This window comes from Bombina bombina, chromosome 6, assembly GCF_027579735.1.
Source record: "Bombina bombina isolate aBomBom1 chromosome 6, aBomBom1.pri, whole genome shotgun sequence".
NCBI lineage: Eukaryota > Metazoa > Chordata > Amphibia > Anura > Bombinatoridae > Bombina > Bombina bombina.
Window position 1 is genome coordinate 1096620986 of NC_069504.1, and position 22318 is coordinate 1096643303.

Below are 22318 nucleotides of genomic sequence, written 5' to 3' on the forward strand. Positions count from 1 at the left end.
TGATGGAAATTGTGTTTCCTTCCACTGCCCCAGAGGGGCTGCAGTATCCAGAACTCGCAACATGCGCTTCAGTGAATGCTTGATCAGTGCAGAAGCTCACTGGTACCAGTACCTAACTGGTCAAGGCAGGGAAATCAGATAAACATACCCAATAGGTTTTTAATGAACTGCAAAACAATAGAAAATGTCACTAAACAAATGACCGTTTTAAATACATTTGACACATTATTTTGTATATGCAGATCTTTTACTGTTCAAATTTATTCTATCTTTTTTTTTTTTTTAAAGACTTCCATAAGTAGTGGTAAGAATGAAATCAGTAAAGAAATTCAAACTTAGCCTGTCAACTGGTATTTGCCTGCAAAATCTGTTTCTGTGTCGCATAAGGAGAACAAAATAGTTATGTATATTAGCTAGATACAGACAGACAGATGATAACTAGATAGACACATGAACAGGAGATTGATAGATAGATAGATAGATAGATAGATAGATAGATAGATAGATAGATAGATAGATAGATAGATAGGTGGATGGATAGATAGATAGACACATGAACAGGAGATAGATAGATAGATAGATAGATAGATAGATAGATAGATAGATAGATAGGTGGATGGATAGATAGACACATGAACAGGAGATAGATAGATAGATAGATAGATAGATAGATAGATAGATAGATAGATAGGTGGATGGATAGATAGACACATGAACAGGAGATAGATAGATAGATAGATAGATAGATAGATAGATAGATAGATAGATAGATAGATAGATAGATAGGTGGATGGATAGATAGATAGACACATGAACAGGAGATAGATAGATAGATAGATAGATAGATAGATAGATAGATAGATAGATAGATAGGTGGATGGATAGATAGACACATGAACAGGAGATAGATAGATAGATAGATGGATAGGTGGATGGATAGATAGATAGATAGATAGATAGATAGATAGATAGATAGATAGGTGGATGGATAGATAGATAGACACATGAACAGGAGATAGATAGATAGATAGATAGATAGATAGATAGATGGATAGGTGGATGGATAGATAGATAGATAGATAGATAGATAGATAGATAGATAGACACATGAACAGGAGATAGATAGATAGATGGATAGGTGGATGGATAGATAGATAGATGGATAGGTGGATGGATGGATAGATAGATGGATGGATGGATGGATAGGTGGATGGATAGATAGATAGGTGGATGGATAGATAGATAGATGGATAGGTGGATGGATAGATAGATAGATAGATAGATAGATAGATAGATAGATAGATAGATAGATAGATAGATAGATAGATAGATAGATAGACACATGAACAGGAGATAGATAGATAGATAGATAGATGGATAGGTGGATGGATAGATAGATAGATAGATAGATAGATAGATAGATAGATAGATAGATAGATAGATAGATAGATAGATAGATAGATAGATGGATAGGTGGATGGATAGATAGATAGATAGATAGATAGATAGATAGATAGATAGATAGATAGATAGATAGATAGATAGATAGATGGATAGATAGATAGATGGATAGGTGGATGGATAGATAGATAGATAGATAGATAGATAGATAGATAGATAGATAGATAGATAGATAGATAGATAGATAGATAGATAGATAGATAGATGGATAGGTGGATGGATAGATAGATAGATAGATAGATAGATAGATAGATAGATAGATAGATAGATAGATAGATAGATAGATAGATAGATAGATAGATAGATAGATAGATAGATAGATGGATAGGTGGATGGATGGATAGATAGATAGATGGATAGGTGGATGGATGGATAGATAGATAGATGGATAGGTGGATGGATGGATAGATAGATAGATAGATAGATGGATGGATGGATAGATGGATAGATAGATGGATGGATAGATAGTAAAGAGAACAAATAATCATATCTCTTTTGCTCACTTGTTGAAGCATTAAATGCTCAATAACAAGACCTCAGCCCTCACTGTATTATACAGTTTGTGCCGCACACATGGCTCTCACACATGACACATGCTAATTGGCTCAGATGTAAAGAGATACTCTGATACTGTCCCAAATTCACCTTTTAAACACAGCTATTTACAATATCCCACTAATCCCTCTGCAAGATTCGCTTTACATGGCCGGCACGCAAGTTACCACAAGAGCTGCATTCTCTGGCTAGTCCCTAGTGATTTAGTTCAAAACTATAGACAGACTGACAGACAGACAGAGGTTTATTTCAATCTTATGTCCTAGCACTGCAAGGCTATGGAAAGCTATAACGGTCTGCACTAGTGTTGGCATAACTAACACTGTGGCATCAGGAAAAGCAGGACTAGGATTGGGAACTTTAGTGACTTCTGGTGGGTGGGAAAGCCCAGAAGTTAGAGGTTCCCCTGCAACCTTACCTTAAAGGGACTGCCAGTTTTTAAAAATACTATAAAAACAGGGTCACTTTCATTCATTAAAATTTACATTGAAGCTTTTTTTTAAATACTCACCTTTTTCTTTAGGAAAGCAGATCCTCCGCCCACTTCTCCTGCTGTGCTTAGCATATCGACGCCGAAACCGGCTTCCTACAATAGATGTGTGGCCTCATGAGCTGGAGGGGTGCAGGCAATGATTGGAGGAAGCGGATTTGTCATTGCTGTGCTAAGAACAGCCGGAGCTGCGTGCGGAGGATCACCGGTCTGGGTTTCCTAAAGAAAAAGGTATTTTAAAAAAAAATGTTGTACATTTTAATTAATGAAAGTGCCCTGGTTTTTAAAAAACCAGGCACTTATTCGTTCAAATTTACATTCACTTTAATCTTGCCCTGTGCCACTGGACATTTTTAGGAAATGTATTATTATTGTGTGGTTAATAGCCATACATATTTATAGGTGATATTACTTGTTAGGAAGTCACTGATTTAGGGCATAGCTAAATATCTCATGTAATCTTCTAATCACTTCCATCTAATCCTAATCAACACAATATTGACAACGGTTGTGGTGGTGGCACTGACTGTAAATGAGGTATTGTACCATATAGGGGGATTGCGTCAATACTGCATGGGATTTCAGATGCTAATATATGGGCTGGATATATCCTTGGTAGCAAAGCAATACTAATCAGAGTATAACATTTTATCAAAAGTAGATTATTCAGTATGATAATTTGCATATGAAGATATTATTCAGCTAGAGGAATTTCAGGAAAATCAGTATTCTACAGGTCATCAGCCAACAGACGTATCTCATCATAGGACTTAAAGGGACAGTAAAGTCAAAATTAAACTTTCATGATTTAGATAGAACATTCAGTCTTTACCAACTTTCTAATTTACCTCTATTATAAAATTTGCTTCATTCTCTTAATATTATTTGTTGAAAAACATACGTAGGTAGGCTTAGATGCAGCAACACACTAAAGGGAGCTAGCTGGTGATTGGTGGTTGCACAAATATGGTTCACCAGATGTGTTCAGCTACCTCCCAGTAGTGCATTGCAGAAGTAATAAAATATATATATATGTATATCAGTGATAAATATATATATGTTTGGGAATTAACCAGTGGTAAAGATGCACATTCATTATAAACTTAATGGGCTGTAATAATAAAACGACATTAATTTGTTTTTAACACTAGCTACACTAAAGAACTGCTGGTCCCGAGCATAAACTGAGCCTGAGCCAATCAGCAGCAGCGGTGTGTTCCCACTGAGTGGTATATAAACTATGTGTTTAACTCCTTTGCGAATGTTAGTTGAGGGTGTCGTTAGTGTTAAAATGACATGCTCTAATAAATTATTATAGCCCTGTAAGTATTTTTTCTATATGAACAGTTATTTACATGTGTATGTATGTGTTTACGTTAACTCATGCAGTGCCTATAAATTAGCACTGATCGAGCGGTTACTACGTAGTATGGATCAGACTTCTGTATTATTCACACTAACCTGATTGGAGTAGTGAGAACACCAGGATTGTTACTGCAGCACAGGATACAGAGCCGTACCTTTACATTTCATGCTGCGTGTTAAAAGGGACCTGAAACCCATGATTCATAAAGAGCATACATTTGTAAACAACTTCCAATTTACTTCTGTTATCAATTTTATTTCATTCTTGTGATATCTTTTCTTGAAGGAGCAGCAATGCACTACTGGGAGCTAGCTGAACACATCAGTAAGGCAATCACAAAAGGCATATATGTGCAGCCACCAATCAGCAGCTAGCTCCTGAGCCTACCTAGGTATGCTTTTCATTAAAGGATACCAAGAGAACAAAGTACATTAGATAAAAGAAGTACATTTGAAAGTTATTTAAAATTGTATGTTCTATGTGAATCACAAATGAATTTGTTTGTGTTTCATGTCCCTTTAAAGAAACATAAAAGGCAAGTGGAGCCTGGTGGTGTTAAGGAATGGCTGCCTAAGAGGAGAGCTCCGTGCAGTGTAATCTTAATATAGGCCATACATCCTTGTAAGAGGCAAAGCACAGGAACATTATGTGAGCGCAAGGAGTCCTGAACACTCGGACATCATTTTACTAACCTCAGCACAGGAGGATTACCAACACGGAGACAATTTCAGAAGAGTCCTGTGAAGGAACAGGCTAGACGCCATCATTAAAGTACACGTGGCGCCTCTGTGAAACGGCTGAGTGAGTGCATATTGGGGAAGGAAGACATGGCAGAGCAGGAGGTGATATTTACAGCTTAAAGGGAAGGCTGATAAGTATGCTATAGAACGGAGAAGGAGGAAAGGAGAGTGCCCGATATCTGCAGCTCCTAAGCTACGGAGTGATAAGTATGAAACAGTTGTCCTGCTGGGCTGGTTTAATTCAATGAGCGCCTTATGGAGGACTTCCCCAGGGACATTATTATGGGAGAAAGCTGTTTGAATGGGGTTATAAGGATCCTTACATGACATTGTGAAGGGCTATATGCGGATTGATATAAGAATGCTACTGTAAGTGCTGGCAGTGAAAAGGAGGAACTGGATGCAATATAACATAAAAGGATAGATCCAAATAGCAGTTGTGAATATTACTATACAATAGAGACTGTGAGGAGGCCCATGACTTAATCACACTACAGCTTGCCCTCTTGCATACCATTTTGTTCCTTAGACCTGATTCCATTTAGGTGGGAAGAAAAGGTGTACTAAGATGGCTGCCAGAAAAAATGCCAAAGTGAACCCACTGAATAAACAGTCTGCAACTAGTCTCTTTTTTAAACCTGCAAGGGGTGATAAACTCTCTGACACACAAGCGCAACAATCAGATGAAGAGAGAGATATGGAGGTGGGATCTAAAGAAGGGACCGAAGACTCAAGGCCCATAACAAAAGCTGATCTGGAGCAACTAGTCTCCAAGCAGGATATTAATGTAAAGTTTGAGAACTTTTAGAAAAGATGGAGCTTGCAAAACTCTGTGACCAACAGTATAGCAGATTTAAAACGAGGTAGTGGAGTTGGGATCAAGAGTAAATTCCTTGGAAGAAAATGGAGACTCTATGGTGGAAGGTCTGAATGAAGTAACGCATATAGTCACCTCCCAACAGAAAGATATAGAAGACATATACGACAAGCTGGAAGATTTGGAGAATCAATGTCACAGATCTAATCTGCATCTGAAAGCAGTTCCAGAATCAATAGGTCCTAAGGAACTGAATTCATATCTACTCAGCCTTTTTCATGGTATCACTGGTTCTGTAGGGGACGAAAAATTTCAGATGGAAAGGGCACATTGGGCACTCAGGCCTAAACCTAAGGGGGAAGAACCTCCCAGAGATGTCATTATAAAAATGCTACGTTTTCAGAAAAAGGAGGAAATACTTGCGGCAGCGAGAAAAAATCCCACATACAAATACCAAGTCAATATTATCCAGTTCTTCCAGGACCTTTGTCTGAGGACATTACAGAGAAGAAGCTCTCTTCGACCTCTCACTTCCCTGTTGAGGAAAAACCAGGTCCTATAAAGGTGGGGCTTTCCTTTTGGTCATTCTTCATTAAAGAACCCCAGGAGATACTAGAGGCGTGTCGAAGGATGAAGATGGAACCTCCGGCTCTTTTGCAACAGGCTGAACCCTCAGACCAAATCAGTCATGGGGGGAAACCTTGTCAGAAACAGGCAAGATTCCGGAAAAGAGGCGAAAGACCTGAATCCTTTGGGAATAATAGACAGTAACTAAGATGGAGGAGCTAAGTCTCTCCTGGGGTACAATCCATTTGAGGAGGGAGGACTATTTGTGAGTACTCTCGGTCTACTATACCACTGGACAGCTAGCAGAGTATAATAATGGTGTATTTGCTTCATGTTTCTTTACCTTCCTGCTATGTGTTAAGGGGTTTACTTATCATTGCAGTAGGGAAGGGACCGTGAACATTGGAGCAAAGCCAGAAGTAATCAGGCAAAGTTGGATAAGATGTTTATGTACTGTTAGCACGAAAAGAAAGTCTATTTCCTGTTGAAAAAGTTATATTTATTTTTTAAATGTTTTAGTTTTCTAACTGCTGCACTTTTGAGGGCTAGGTCGCACGAGGGCTCCCATTGTTTCTGTATAGCCTTTACACTCAAGATTCATGTATTGTCATAGCAACTAAAATATATTTGTAACTGCACATTATGTGGTGGGGTCCTAAAGGGACCAAAAAAGTTCTTGTTCTTGTTTTTGTTTTTTGCTGTTATTTAGTGTTTTGTTTTTTTCAAACCAGGTATTTCCCTATAGGTATGTAATGGCGGAGCAAGAGAGGAGACGAGGGGAGAGGGCGACACAGATATTACAGGTTACTGAAAAAAGAGACTTTTACCATAACAATGAAGGGTTCATGGGGACAGTTAATAAATGGGAGATGGAGAGAGTTACGCTGAGGAACAATGATGTCACATAATTTAAGATTTATCTCCCATAACGTTAGAGGACTGAATACAGATAATAAAAGACGTATGGCCATGACACATTACCTGAAACTAAAAGCAAATATTATATTTCTTCAGGAGACTCATTTCATAGCCCAGACAATACCAAAATATTGGTTATACCAGTTTCCCCAACACTTCCATTCTACAACGGACTAAAAAAAAAGGGGGGTGACGATCTTATTGCAAAAAATCCTTAGACTTCGTACTTGAAAAAGTGATTAGGGATAGGAAGGGTAGATTTGTGATAGTTCAAGGCACAATTCAAGACACCAAAATTACATTGTGTAACATATATGCACCTAACGAAACACAGAATGCCTTTTTTAGGTGGATATCGCATCATCTCACCCAGTGGTCACAGGATATAATAATTTTGGCGGGGGATTTCAACGTATCTATGACTTCTTTTTCGGGAGGAGGACCCTCAGGGATGTCAAGTAAGCAGCACAGGCATAATGTCATCGTTAAGTCAATTAGAGAATCATTGGGAGCACACAATCTTATAGACTCTTGGTAGGCGGTGGGTAATTCTAAGCATGACTACACATACTACTCGCCGACACATAAATCATATTCTACCTTAGATTATATTTATGTGAGCCAAATAATAGCCCCTAACCTGGTTGCCTCAAGCACACAACCATGTGTCTGTTCACCATTCCTTGGTGATCTTAGAGCTCTCATGAATTCTAAATTTTTCACGACAAAGAACGTGGACATATAACCCAACACTCCTTAGGTCCAGAGATACATGAGAGAATATTAAAAGCAATGCAGGAGTTCTGGCAGATAAATGTGGGGTCCACCAGTAATCCGTTACGTAGGCTGCACATAAACCTTACTTGAGAGGCCTACTTATTAAAGAGAAATCGGTATTGATAAGAAGATCGACACAATTAATAAATACTATTCAGAGAGAGGTTGAGGTACTTGAGAAAGAACATAGACACACCTTATCGTCGGGGGTTTATAAGACTCTCCAGTCCATAAGACAAGAGTTATCCAAAATTTTAAATGAATCTTCTATTTGAGCGGCTATGAAGCTGAGAGCTCATTATTATGTTTATGTAAACAAGCCGGACAAGTATCTGGCATTTAAATTGAGGGAGAGAACCAAATTCTTTGCTATACCCTCCATTCATAGGCAGAACGGGACTCCCACCTCAAACCCTCAGGAAATAACTGAAACTTTTGCCCAGTATTATGAGAACTTATATGATGGGAAAATGGTGTCTTTGGGGGATCTCACTCTGCAGACAAACAATCTTTTACAGCAGGCTAATTTAAAGGTAATACAGGACTCAGACCTTACAAAACTTAATTCAGAGATTACAGCCAACGAAATTCTGACAGTCATTAAAGACCTCAAGTCAGGGAAAGCAGCGGGCCCAGATGGCCTTACAGGAGAATATTACAAACGCTTTAGGACAGAATTATTGCCTCATCTACTAACCTTTTGTAATGGGATCCTAGTGGGAGAGGAGCTACCTTGGAAAATGTTGCAAGCTAAGATTGTGGTAATACCTAAGGCAGGGAAGAACTACAGGCCTATATCTCAGATTAATACAGATCTTAAAATTTTCACAAACATTATGGCAAATAGGCTGAAATTGATTCTGCCCTCACTGGTTCATCAAGACCAAGTGGGATTTGTAAGGGAACAGGAGGCCCCGGATAATGTGAGGAGAATTGTGACCTTGGTAGATTATTTAGCAAAGATTGAGACGCCAGCCCTACTTCTATCACTCGACGCAGAAAAGGCATTTGATAGGGTAGATTGGAATTTCATGTTTGGGGTACTAGATAAAATGGGATTTAAAGGGGCGTTTATAAAGGCACTTGCAACCATATACTCAAGGCCAACGGCGGTGGTGGGAGCTGCAGGATACGTTTCGAGGTCTATAGATATTCTGAATGGGACTTGCCAAGGGTGCCCGCTTTTGCCACTATTATTCGCAATCTGCATTGAGCCGCTGGCAGCGCTCTTTAGACAGTCGGTAGATGTGACGGGGGTGCAGTTGTCAAGTGGGGGATATAAATTGACATTATTTGCTGATTATGTCTTGTTAACATTGACCAGGCCCTTGATTTCTCTGCCTAACATATACAACATTTTACGGAAGTTTTCAGAAATTTCGGGATATAAGGTTAATTTGAATAAATGTGAGGCCCTCCCGATTTGTCTCCCCCCTCACATAAAAAAAAAAAACGGTAGAACTGAATTTCAATTTAACATGGGCAAAAAAACACATTACATACCTTGGGGTTAAGTTAAATAATAATTTTACAGACTTATACAGATTAAACTACGTACCCATCTATAAAACTGTTAGGAAATACCTTAATAACTGGAAAAAGGGAAGGTTCTCGTGGTACAGGAGACTATCGGCTATTAAAATGAATGTCCTTCCCAGGATCATGTACCTTTTCAGAGCTTTGCCGATTGAGATCCCCCTGGCAGACTTGAATGCCTTACAGGCAGATCTGCTTCATTTTCTAAGAGGTGATAGGAAAGCAAGAATAGCATCTCAGCTACTGAAACAACATAGACAAGTGGGGGGGAGTTCCGAATCTGGTGGAGTATTACCAAGCCTCTAGGCTGGCACAATCTATCATCTTAGGGAAAAACTTAAAGGAGGTCATCTGGCCAAGAATAGAGACAGATATCGCAGGTTGTGAAAGTCCGGCAGATGTTTTGTGGGACCCCACACTGAAAACAAAATCACTCACATATAGATCCCCAGTAACTATGGAAACAGTGCATATGTGGTATAAGATCACCCAAAAACTGAGACTATATCCCCCTCAATCTTTATTAAAGGGACATTCAACACTGCCCACAACAATAATCTATGTTGAAAAACTAAAAATAAAGATCAAGCTGCAACGTGCCCCCTTTCTCTTACTTCCTGCCTTCACTGTTGAATCCTCTACGATCACTTCCAAATTGTTGTCCTAATATGGCTGCTTAACTCCCCCCACCGTGACGTATAGAGCTTCTTCTTCAAACTAGCTGCCAGTGATATCCCATCTCTCCTACTTCAATGCAAAGCACGTTCACGGCCGTTAGCGCATGCGCGATACACTAGGAACACTAAAAGCGGAACCATAATAAGCCAATTTGTTTCAGAGTACTATGCGTAATATAAGCAGAACGGAAACAAATTGGCTTATTATGGTTCCGCTTTTAGTGTTCCTAGTTTATTGCGCATGCGCTAACGGCCGTGAACTCGCTTGGATTGCAGTCCGAGGAATGGCCTATCATTGGCTGCTGGTTTGAAAAAGAAGGTGAATACGTCACGGTGGGGGGAGTTAGGAAGCCATGTTAGGACACCAATTTCGAAGTGATCGTAGAGGATTCAACAGTGAAGGCAGGAAGTAAGAGAAACGGGGCAAGGTGCAGCTTGATCTTTATTTTTAGTTTTTCAAAATAGATTAATGTTGTGGGCAGTGTTGAATGTCCCTTTAATACCCTTGAAATTTTTACTGCCCTTAGAACTTAGAAAATCAGTGGGGAAATGGGAAAACAAGGATCTATATAGGGTGGCAGACTTCTTGGACTAAACTAAAGTACTCACTTTTAATCAGATTAGAGATAAAATCCAGCCATATAAATTACACTAGTTCCTTTACTTATAGATATTGTCAGCTATCTCTAAATATATATCTAACAGATCGGGTCAACCCTTTACCTCCCTGGAAAAGATTTGCAATACACCCTCTAGAGGGAAACGTGATTTCTCAAATATACCTGTTGCTCCAGGAGACGAGGACTATTTCCAAGTCTTCCCTCATAGAAAGATGGGAGAAAGATGTTGGGGAGGTGAAGGAGAAAGGAAAATGGGACGAAATTTTGCTAGAATCCAGTAAGGGACTGTTGAGCGCGGATATGAAGAAAAATTGCATTAAGGTGGCTTTCAGGTGGTATCTTAAGCCTGAGCGGACAGCACACATCACTTCACAAAGTAAAGTGACTTGCTACAGAGGTTGTAGGGAGAGGGGGACATATGTGGTGGGATTGCCCAAAAGTGCAACCACTATGGGTGAAACTCTCGGAATTAATAAGCAACACATTAGATGAGAATATTACACTAACGATATCCCAGACACTACTTAATGAAAGGGTAAAACAGTTTAATTCAGCGATCAATACATTCATTAAAACCCTCTGTACATGTTTTCGAATCTGTATAGCTAGACATTGGAAGGTGGGGGCACCTAGTTGGTCAGAAGTCATGGATAAAATTAAAGACACCTATACAATGTCAGAATTAGCAGTATGGTCACAAAGGACTACTGAACAATTCCAAAAAGTGTGGTTCCACTTGATTATGAGAGAGGATAATTGACTATGAACTTTCCAAGGGGGAAATGGGAGAGAGGAATTAGGTAAAATGGGAACAGCAGAAGTTCTCAAACACCCGACACATATATACCTAGTTTTATTGTTCATTCAAGGGGATGGGCCCTTTGTATTGCTGGTGTCTGTCGAGGGTACAAGTGATTGCCATTAGCTATCTATCTGATGTGTTTGTACATCCTAGTTCTTCTTTATTCCTTTTGTATGATTTGTAATGTGTCCGACAGAAACTCAATAACAATTATTTCAATTAAAGAAACATAAAAGGGATATTTGAAATCTGTTAGATGTTTGAAAACAACCGCTGTCAAGTGTTACTACTGCAAGAGTAATAGTGTTACTACTGCAAGAGTAATAGCTTTTAAGGTGCTTGTGACCCATCTTCCTATACAGCTGTATACCTACCACTTATGACATTAGCAACACCCAATCATATACAAGATACAGACACGCAAGTGTCAGCAGCGGATTGCACAAACATTAACTAGCAGAGATCAATTGGGGACATGAAAGGTGAAAAGGGTGTGTGATAAAAACAAATAATTCAATTTACTTTCTCTCTCAAACTGACTTTGTTTTTTTTGGTATTATTTGTTGATGCGTATATCCAGATATGCCGATGATCAAACACATCCTTAGTACTATATAGCAGCAGTGTTTGCAACAGTACTGTATATGTAACAATTGTATACCTTGTTGCAAACGCTGCTTCAGTATAGTGCTTGAGAAATGGGCACACTCTTAAGCATATCCAGATATGCACAGCAACAAAAGATATCAAGGGAAATAAATACATTTGATTATTAAAGTTTTTTTTATTATAAAGTAAGCACAAGTATGTGTACAAGCATATACGTTGGAAAAAATACTAAGAATTGTTTTTTAAATACTATGCTTTTCTTTACCACTTTTATCTACCTTTAACCAGACTTTTTTTGGGGGGCCAGGTCATAGAAACACCATCTCCAACTGCACAGCTCAAACTTTTGCAGCATTAAAGCAGTTCTAGTCTCTAGAGTGAGAATAATAATAATAGCTTAGATCTGTCATTAAGTGGTAATTAGATCATAGCTACTGTGTATCAAGTAAAGATTGTGTTTGGTTCTCTTAGCAACTGCTCTGCTAATAAGAGCCAGATTACAAGTGGAGCACAAAATATTGCTTATGTGAGCGCAATATTTGTGCTCCACTCAGTAATACCATTGCACACAAATGTGCGCTGGTATTACAAGATGAGCGTAATGTGAACGCAACTTTGCATTGCATGGAGCCTTTGTGCTCATGAGAGCTCACTTCCATAGACTCCAATGGGAGCCTCATTCGGTTGCCGTCATACACGGCTGAGAACCTAGCGCAGCGAAGGGGGTAAGTCATGCAGCCATGGGCAGCAAATTAAAAATGTATATGAATATGAATATATAGATATTTATTTATGTGTTTATACACATATTAACACATAAAAAATATATTTATATAAGCATACACATATATATTTACTATGAACACACTGTTCCCATAGACCGCAATGTAAAGGCACTTTTCAGTGGAGTTTTTTTTTTTAACACCCCAGACCCACTCACTTTAACCTCTAAAAACTGCTTTGTGCAGTTATGATTTGTTTTAAAAAAAACCTCTAATCTTTTTTATTTTAATAAAGGAACTAAACTGCAAGCTTGCGGTAGCAATAACCAGCCACTTATAAATGGGCGCTTAATAAATTAGCGCTTCACTTGTAATCTAGCCCGTTATTCACAGATATTTCGCACATGCTATTCATTTTATTCACAAGACAAAAAATATACGGTTAGCAATCCAATAGTTTGTGTACTTAAAGAGACAGTAAACTTTTTGTAATTACAACATTTTTCTAAAGATTAACATACTGGCATAATCTAAACACTATTAAAACAGATTAACACCTTGTTTGCTGCAATTTTCCTTATTTGCAAGAGCCAATTCAGACTTGGGCTTGCCACTGTGTTTGTGTGGTTTTAGCTGTAATACTTAGATAACAAACTGTACATTATAGACCGAGACATGTGCTATTTCAGTTTTCAGACTTAAATTACAGGGAAAGGGGGCAAAATAAATCATGAACGTATATTGCAAAGTTATTTTACTGTACATATTTACAATCTAAAAGTGTTTACTGTCTCCTTAAAGTGAAGGTAAAGTTTAGGTAATCCTAATATATCTAATCATTCTTTTTCCATTGGATAACCTAATCGCTAACTTTATTCAATAAAAAAATAAATGCAAATATTTTAATTTGATTCATTTCTTTTCTTGCTGTTGCGTCGATAAACCCTCCCAACCACTATTTCCGGATTTTTTAGTGCCATGACGTATAGAGCGGCCCCACCCTCTCTATACGTAATCTCAGAACTGCCTTCATGGTGAGCGCTGCAAATGCGCATGCGCGATTCTGATCTTACATCCCCAATGCGCATGCGTTAATCGCTGGGAAAACATAATATTGAATGAAGAGCTTTATTCATTCATTACTATGTTACGTGAGAGACGCGACTATTAGCAAAAAGAATGTAGCGCATGTGCAGTGCATCTAGGAGAGGGATGACGTAGGGTCACGGCCGCCTAACGGCCAGAATTTCAACTGGATGAATAAACGTCAATCAAAAAGAAAGAAAAAAAGAAAAAAAACGGGACGTATTTTGAAAAACGAAAAATGAAAATAAAAAGTTAGATTACGGGATATGTAAAAACCGAAAAAATGATGACTTAAAGTCCTATTCAATTTTAAAAAATATTTGAATTCTGGATTGTTGACAAGTTAACTTTACCTTCACTTTAAAGGGCCATAAAGGAGCAATAACAAAAACAAATCTCTTATATTCTGAATCATTTGTTGTTGCACAATTGTTTAACTAGAGCAATGTGTCTCCCACAAAGTGATTAAACACATAGTTATGGTCATCTCTGGATCGGCAGTGCACTAATGGTACAGGGAGGAACACGGCCGCTGTGTATAGCAACCAATCCCTGGCCGTTTTCAGCTCCAGTTCAGCAGTCTATTACACAGTAATAGGGCAATTATAGAACGCTCTAACATAATAGATCATTGTATCATGTTCCTTTAAAATCCTATCAGTCTGAGCCTGGCAGACACTGGATATCTCCTCGTATATTTTGTGTTATTGAGTAAACTACACACAGGATTATGATACCTGAGAGCATGCTGGGAGTGTAGTTTTATTACCTCTGTGTCTGAGAGTGACCTCTGCCCCTTATGCATTTTTGGGGTCCTTTAATATTCTGCATATTGTTAATCTGTCGACACTAAGTATCTGATAGTGTTAGATTTGTCCTATGGACTTAGTGCCCTGCATACATTTCATGGAATTTATCTGAAGCCCTCATCCCTTATTGAATGTTCTGCAATGTATTTGAATTCTTAGTAAAAAAAAATAGCAGGAATAATTGTCCCTACTCTGCTCTGGTTGCTGTGTGAGGACAGGACAAGGTTTGCTGTTACACAGACACATTTTTGCCATCTCTGTTTTGTGTTAGGCACGTCTTGTACTTCAACAAATCCTAGATCAAGTGACAAAGGGTTAATATGAGAACATGCGGCTAAGAATGAGGGCGTTGGTTGTGCGATCAGTTGATAACCTCATATGACATTTGCTGTGTGTTCTTAAGCCGGCACAGTATCACTCATTGTACTCCCTTTGCACAGTTATGTTGAAATACTCCAGCAGCAGTGCACTGTGGGAGGGGGACTTTTTCTGCATCACAGGTAAAGAAATAGTAGTCAGATGATCTGAAGTTGTTTTGACTTGTATTAACCTCTTTGCTGTCAGACAGAGAACAATCCATTTATACAAAGTGCAATGCTCCTTCTCTGTAACAATTAAGAGGTTAAAATATAGATATACCCAGGACATACTTGAAAACGAGAGAAATCTCAATGTATCCTTCCTGGTAAAATATTTTATAAATAAAATAAATAAATAAATATATTATATATAGACATCTAGATTAAAGACAGACAGATAGATGATATATAAACAGATAGATGATAGATAGATAGATAGATAGATAGATAGATAGATAGATAGATAGATAGATAGATAGATAGATAGATGATATATAGACAGATAGATGATAGATAGATGATATATAGACAGATATATGAAAGACAGGCAGACAGACAGATGATATATAGACAGATAGATGATAGACAGATAATAGACAGAGAGATAGCTTGATGATAGATAAATTTACAGACCGATAGATTGATGAGAAATAGATAGATAGATATATAGATAATAGACTAGGGTGACCATATTGCCGTTTTAAAAAGGGACACATATGAAAAATACATACGTCAGGGCTGTTTAAAGAAATGTTTTGTATAAGAACCCTGATAGACAGACAGACAGATAATAGACAGAGATAAAGAGTGATGATCAATAGACGGACCGACCGAAAGATTGATGCTAGACAGACCGATAGATTGATGATAGATAGAGAGAGAGAGAGAGAGAGAGAGAGAGAGAGAGAGAGAGAGAGAGAGAGAGAGAGAGAGAGAAAGAGAATGGGTGATTGATAGATATAGAGATGGATGATTGCTAGATAGACAGATGATTGATTGATTGACCGATAGATGATTGATAGATAGACTGGCAGATAGACAGATGATGATTGATTGATTGATTGATTGATTGATAGATAGACAGATAGATGATAGACTGGTAGATAGACAGATAGATGAACCGTGGAGTTTTTGTTTAAAACAAGGATGTTTAGTATAGAGAGTGCGCTGTCTCACTGCTATCACAGCTGATCTTAAAGAAACAGTACATCTCAATCACTTGTGGCAGCAAAGGGTGATATTATTTTTCAGAAGACTTTTCAGAAGAAAACCCGTAGTTTCTTGTACCCAGGGGTTGCAATCAATATCTGCTACCATTGTTGATTTTGCTTTTAACCGCTGTTTGAAAGTGTCCTGATGAACGCATTTGGCAATACCCTTGTGAAGTCTGCAGTGTGCACTTTCAATCCTCATGGGATTTGGAAAACCCACATTTGATAGATAGATAGATAGATAGATAGATAGATAGATAGATAGATAGATAGATAGATAGATAGAAATAAAGTAAATTGCATTTTTTTTTTCTCCTAATGTATACTTAAAAGGACAATAAAGTCAAAATGTAACTTTCAGGATTCAGATACAGCATGCAATTTTAATCAACTTTCCATGCTACTTATAATATCTCATTTATTTTGTTTTCATGGTATCATTTGTTGAAAAGCATACCTAGGAAGGCTCAGGAGCAGCAATACACTACTGGGAGCTAGCTGCTAATTGTTGACTGCACATATATAAATATTGACATTATCTCACCTGATGTGCTCAGCTAGCTCCCAGTAGTGCATTGCTGCTCCTTTAACAAAGGATACCAAGAGAATGGAGCAGACGTGACTTGTATATTCGTTTAAAATTCTATGCTCTGTCTGAAGGTCATTTTATATTAAAATCACAAAGTGTTTAAAGGGACAGTAAAGTAAACTTTCACGATAAGTATAGAGCATGCAGTTTTAAATAACTTTCCAATTTTCTTCTGTTAGCAAATTTTTTTGTTCTCTTTGTATCTTTTATTGAAGAGAGAAATTAGGTAGGCTCATAAGAGCTCAGGAGTGTGCACGTGTCTTTAGTACTCAAGGTCAGCAGTGTTTTGCAACATTATTTGTAGCTTTGTTATACAATGTTGCAAAACACTGGAAACATGGAGTACTAAAGACACGTGCACACTCCTGAGCTCTTATAAACCTGCCTAGTTTTACTCTTCAATAAAAGATACCTAGAGAACAAAGCACACTTGATAACAGAAGTAAGTTGTTTAAAATTGCATGCTCTGTCTGAATCATGATAGTTTAATTTTGACTAGACTGTCCCTTTAATATTTCCTTAATGAATGCCCTTTAAATACAACAAAAGATACATGGGTGTTTGAGATCTTGTTTTAGGCAATTATCACCAGTTTAAGAAACTCTCTGAAAAAAGATTTGCCATCCCTGATCTAGCTGCATATACCTGGAAACTGAGGGGGAAAATACAAAGATAAAGTATGATACATGGAAGTTCCACCTTGTATAGTTCCTGTTTTGTGCTAAAAGTATTACATTTCATTGTCTTAACCTGAGCTTTCAGTATCCCGTGATTAGACTTGTTAGGCAAGCCTTACAGATTGCACAATGCATTCACGGTGTCCCTAACTAAACTCACATTACTGTAGGGTCACAGTGTTGCTGAGTGGAGCCAAAACCAGACCCATACAGACCTCTTAGGCACTAAACCCAATCTTTCTGGATTTAACTATTGCTTTTGTTTGCAGATGGAATCATCTAATTCATGACATCATGGCTTAGCTAGTAATGGTGCGTGCTCTGTTTTGCCTTTGCAGCTGATAGTTTGTGTTTGCCGAGAAAAATGATCTGTTTAAAAGAGAATATTTCATGTGCTGGTAAGTGAACATTTTAAGGGACTATAATGACTTATTGTGTCTGCTTTTTCTTTGTTTTTTTTACAGATGAGCTTAAGACCTCTAATAATAATAACTACACAATAATTGGAAGGTAGGTTTTTAACAGGACTTTTAACAAATCGTGTGTTTCATAAGAGCACTGTAGTTTGTAAATCTGTATATCACAGTGGATGTTTAAGATCTGTCTATAGACTGATAACCTGGAGATCTTAAAGGAACATTCCGGTCAAAATTTAAATGCACATAGTTGAATTACATCTTTGAATAGAAACAAATTTGCAATATAGTTGTATTAGCAAAAATGCTTCTAGTAAAAGTTATCACTGTTTTAGTGTTAACATTTTTCTCTGCATGTGCACGTGAAGTATAAATAGATATTCTCACAGCACTGGCAATTTAAATACTGCAGTTGTTTAGATCATTAGTGGGGCTTGTATCATGTCAGCACTTAACAAATTGAGTCATTACCAGATGTTAAAAGCACCTTAGGCTCTCTGAGCAAGTGCTGTGTTTAAAATGCTGGTGCACGGTGCATACTTAAATACACATTTGAAACAGCTATAGCTTTTATTAGAAGCATTTTTGCTAATGCATGTATATTACAAAAATGATTCTATTCAAGACTACAATGAATCCATGTAAAGTAAATTTTTGGCTGGAATGTCCCTTTAAGTATCAGCAATCAAATATTTGTAAAACCTACTTTAGTTCTGAGCTAAAAATATAAATGTTTTAGAGAGGAGAGAAATTCTGTAAAATATTATCTGCAACATCTTAATAAATATTAATTCTGCAAGACGTTTATATTTATCATACTTTATGAGGCTTCTGAAACGTTAAAATAATTAATAAGCTGTATTTAGCGTCTGTATATAGAATGACTATATATTATAAAATCCTGTCCTTTTAAAATAGTGTTCATTTTCCAAAATTGATATCTGTTATATATTTTTAATAGCTAATGACTGTAACTGTACTTAGTTACTACAAATTTTAGTTTTCACAATAAGACATTACAACTTTTTAGTATATTTGTACCATGAGTTGCAAGAATGAATGCAGTTTAAAAACAAACATATTGCTAACACAAGGTGTTAATTACTACAGTGTTAAACAATATATATTTCATATGCTTGCGGGATAGCTCAAACCGAGCAAAAGGTTAGAAAATGTTTTATAAAATAATCTTCCACTAATGATCAAATATAAATGAACATATGGGATAAGCATTTTCTGCTGGATTTTTTTGTGACATAACCGGTTATGCAAATAAATGTACAGTGTGACCATATTTGCCAGGTGTGTTCTAGATATTTTGAAACGTGAATATATTTCCTCTTGAAATATATTAAACAGCCGGTAAGTTCTGTTTTTGCCCCAGCATTAGGACTTCTCTCAGCGTTAAAGGGATGTTATACGGTCATTACCTGCTAGACACAGTGATGTATTCAATGCAACTACTCTTAAAATAATATGTATTAGTTGTTTAAATATCAAAATTATAAGTGCGCCGCCACATTTGAACTAGTTTTCTAATTATCTCTGTTGTTCAAACAAGACTGTGTGGAAACCTTTTAAGATAATCATATGTTCCATACAGCCTTGTTTGGAAAGACTTTTATTGCCTGTTTTTTTATCGGTCACACATTGTCATCAGCAGGAAAGATAGGTAAGGGGAAAACTTAAGTTCAAACATGGCGGTGCCCATTACTTTATAGGGACTCAGTGGAATTTAGAAAACCAGCATTTTTCATAGTCAAATAACAGGACAAAAAAAAATAATTTAAAGTATATTGGATTTGTTTTTAGCTACACCTAGTTAAACATCTTATATTACAATATCACACTGTTTACTATCTCTTTAAAGAGATGGAAACTTAATACTAATTAATTTGCCTGTAGTTTGTCACTTTGCATTCTATTTTCACTTATGATAACATAACTCTATAATTCCATCTTTATTGTATAATGCTAATATGAGCTATAACAATAAAATATATTAGCTTGTCTGATAATGAGATTTCAACTCGAGAGATAGTAAAGTCGAAACAAAACTTTCATGATTCAAAGGGAACATGCAATTTTAAAAAAAACTTTCCAATTTGCTTCAATTGTCAAATTTGCTGTGTTCTTTTGATATCTTTTGTTGAAGAGTAAACCCAGGTAGGTTTATAGGAGAGCAGGAGTGTATTTAGCATTCTGTAGCCACCGTATTTGCAGCAATGTCTGTAGCAATGTAATACATTAATGCTATAAACTGAAGTCAATTTTACTGTCCCTTTAAAAATGTAACACCTGGGAGCAGCAATTTAATCACAAATTATTAATGGGCAGTGGTGTATTTAGTTTTGTGCTGCTACCCCTAAACCCTTAGACATAGCTAATGTTCCCTACTATTTCTCACAGCTGTAGGCCAGGGATCAATGTCATTCCCAGCATCTTCTGTAAACGTCAAATCTTTATTTTCATGGAAGAAGCGGCACAGAAATGTAGTTGTATTATGTTTCATAAAATCAAATGAATAGATCAACTTTAGTAACAATTTATCTCAGTTATTTTGATATATAAATTGGTTACACGAAAATCATAATATAAAATAAACACACTTAGTTTAAAAAAGCTTCAAATCATCCTGATCATTTGCTGGGTCACTGGTCAAGCATCGCTCATATTTATAAATGTGTATAAAAAAATGAAATGATCTTTTTTGCAGCTCAGTGTTACCTTTTTTTTTTGCAGAGTGACGGGACCTGTGCAACTGAAGAAAGGTGGATCGGCGCTTACAGGAATATGTTTGTGCTGCAGCATGACAAGTAAGGTTTATTTTCTTCATATCACTACCAAATCAAACTTTTTGGCCCCTTCCCCCATTTATTCCACCGACCTCACTTTTTTATCACCCTTCAATCATCTTTAAAAATCAACTAGAAATAATAATGTTTTCTAACTGGTCACTTTAGCTAGAGCTGTAGATTCCTGCTTTGCTTTTGTGACCTCGGCCTAAGTCTGACCAATAATACTGGCTGATAAGACAACTCCCACAGTTCTATTGGTAGAGAGGGACACACCTCTGCAAACCTGCTTTATTCAGGAAGCAAAGTACTAAAACGTATTTATTGTCCCACTATTTCAGCTTCTGCTTTACATGGTCTAGGGGTCCTGTACCCGGTGCCTATGCTGCATAGCTTTAGCCCTTTGGCAACAAAGAGGTTAATATGTAATACTATTCTTCTGTTTGGTATGTTAGGTTTAAGTCTCGCGCTGAGTTAGAACATTACAGTCAGCTACCAAGACCAGTGCTTTACCAGCAGCTAAGGATTGTGGGTAGTGACGCACTACGAAGTGACCCAGGCTGCGCTGTGAATGTGAGAATAAGGATTAGTGAAGATAAAGCACCAGCCATGTTTATAGCATTGAACTCTGATCCATGCACAGCTGTCTGAAAGAAGACATGCTGTTAATATGTGACTTATGGCAGGAATCACTGAGAAGTCCTTGTCACCCCAACCTTACACTCGCTCCCTTTCTCAGCTTGTTTATAGGTTAAAAACACAATTGTTTTGAGATTTACTTAAAAATATAGCTAAAATCCCACTTTTGCACTATGAAATGTAAAATGTGTCATTATTATTGAAACAATTATCTGCCATATTTTCCTGTCTTGCATTGGTCGGGTACATCGCACTTCCTTTTCGTGTGTTTACCCAGTTAGGGTGTAGGAAATCCGTGGCGGTTTTTCTAATAGAATGTAATATAGATAAGGAAGACAAGAACCACCCAAGACAAATAGGACATTTTTCTATAGCAATATCTAATGGATTGGAACAAGTGTCCTTTAGATATTTTTAGAAGAAAAATGATTTTTATAATATAAAATCAAGTTCTAAGTGATTTTTTTGTTTCCAGTTTCTATATGAAAAAGAAAATACTGTACAATAAATAGGTGCGATTTTCAAGTTTTAAAAACATACAAGTACCTGAGGGATGGGGGGGGGGGTGCACCTAAGTATTTTCTTGATGTTTTCCTGTTTGGATTAAAAAAAAAAACCATAATCTCAAACCTAAAAAAAGTCTGAATGTGTTTAACCCCTTGGCTGCTAGAAAGGGCAACCTTACATTGTTGTACAGTGCACTGCAGCCATCTCTGGCAGGCTAGGGGTTAATCACAGAGCTTTTCTGTTGCGGTTTTTATTTTTACATGTCCCTGTTAGAATGTAAACTAACAATGGGATCAGTGACACATTAGCCAGAATGGAGACCACATACTGTTCACTAATTCTGCAATTGGTTCCATCCCTGACGTGCTACTGTGTCAGGTATCTGGTTGTAGCTGAAGAGTGACCTTGTGGTCAGTCCCAGACGAGGCAGTTGTTCTTGTGCAGACCTCTAATCCATCATCAGTGTAATAGTGTTAGCAATTGTTGTGGAATGCAGATCAGTGTGGTGTACCACATGCATGGCGCCAATCCTAACACTGCCAAGCACTCTGTAACACATTCACTGCCAGAGAG

General features: G+C 37.3%; 1 long non-coding RNA gene across 5 annotated transcripts in view; it reads left to right on the forward strand.

Moving 5' to 3' along the window:
• Positions 1–22318, forward strand: part of LOC128664226 (uncharacterized) — a 203423-nt gene that overhangs the window by 112149 nt on the left and 68956 nt on the right. For 4 of the 5 annotated variants that reach the window (XR_008402938.1, XR_008402935.1, XR_008402934.1 and 1 more), the window contains 2 exons: positions 17853–17898; positions 20547–20620. This is a non-coding gene — a long non-coding RNA (uncharacterized LOC128664226). Of the gene's footprint in view, positions 1–17852; positions 17899–20546; positions 20621–21054; positions 22041–22318 lie in introns of those variants that run through there. The other variant, XR_008402937.1, reaches the window with a different exon arrangement.